This window comes from Notothenia coriiceps, unplaced genomic scaffold, assembly GCF_000735185.1.
Source record: "Notothenia coriiceps isolate Sejong01 unplaced genomic scaffold, NC01 NC01_scaffold00000339, whole genome shotgun sequence".
NCBI lineage: Eukaryota > Metazoa > Chordata > Actinopteri > Perciformes > Nototheniidae > Notothenia > Notothenia coriiceps.
The window spans coordinates 21,542,761-21,543,128 of NW_011333040.1; the positions used below are offsets into that span (position 1 = coordinate 21,542,761).

Here is a 368-nt window from a genome sequence, read left to right on the forward strand (position 1 = left end):
TTACATGTCACACACACACACACACACACACACACACACACACACACACACACACTGTTTGATGCATGGCCTTGAGGGTCTACTACACCATCAGCAGGCAGGAGGTGTTTATTGTATGGCTCTTATACCACATGTTTGTGAACGTGCGCTACACGTGTGTGTGTGTGTGTGTGTGTGTGTGTGTGTGTGTGTGTGTGTGTGTGTGTGTGTGTGTGTGTGTGTGTGTGTGTGTGTGTGTAAGGGGTTGTGGTGTTGGCGGAGTGTGGTATTTTTAGGGGGAAATGAGCTCTAGTGGAGCCAGTAGCATATAAATACACCCAGACACACACACACACACACACACACACACACACACACACACACACACC

The 368-nt window shown here is 48.6% G+C and overlaps 1 protein-coding gene across 1 annotated transcript in view; it reads right to left on the reverse strand.

Annotated features, from left to right (window-relative positions):
- Positions 1-368, reverse strand: part of LOC104952294 (DnaJ (Hsp40) homolog, subfamily C, member 2) — a 3,227-nt gene that overhangs the window by 1,175 nt on the left and 1,684 nt on the right. The gene's annotated exons all lie outside the window — the stretch shown is intronic.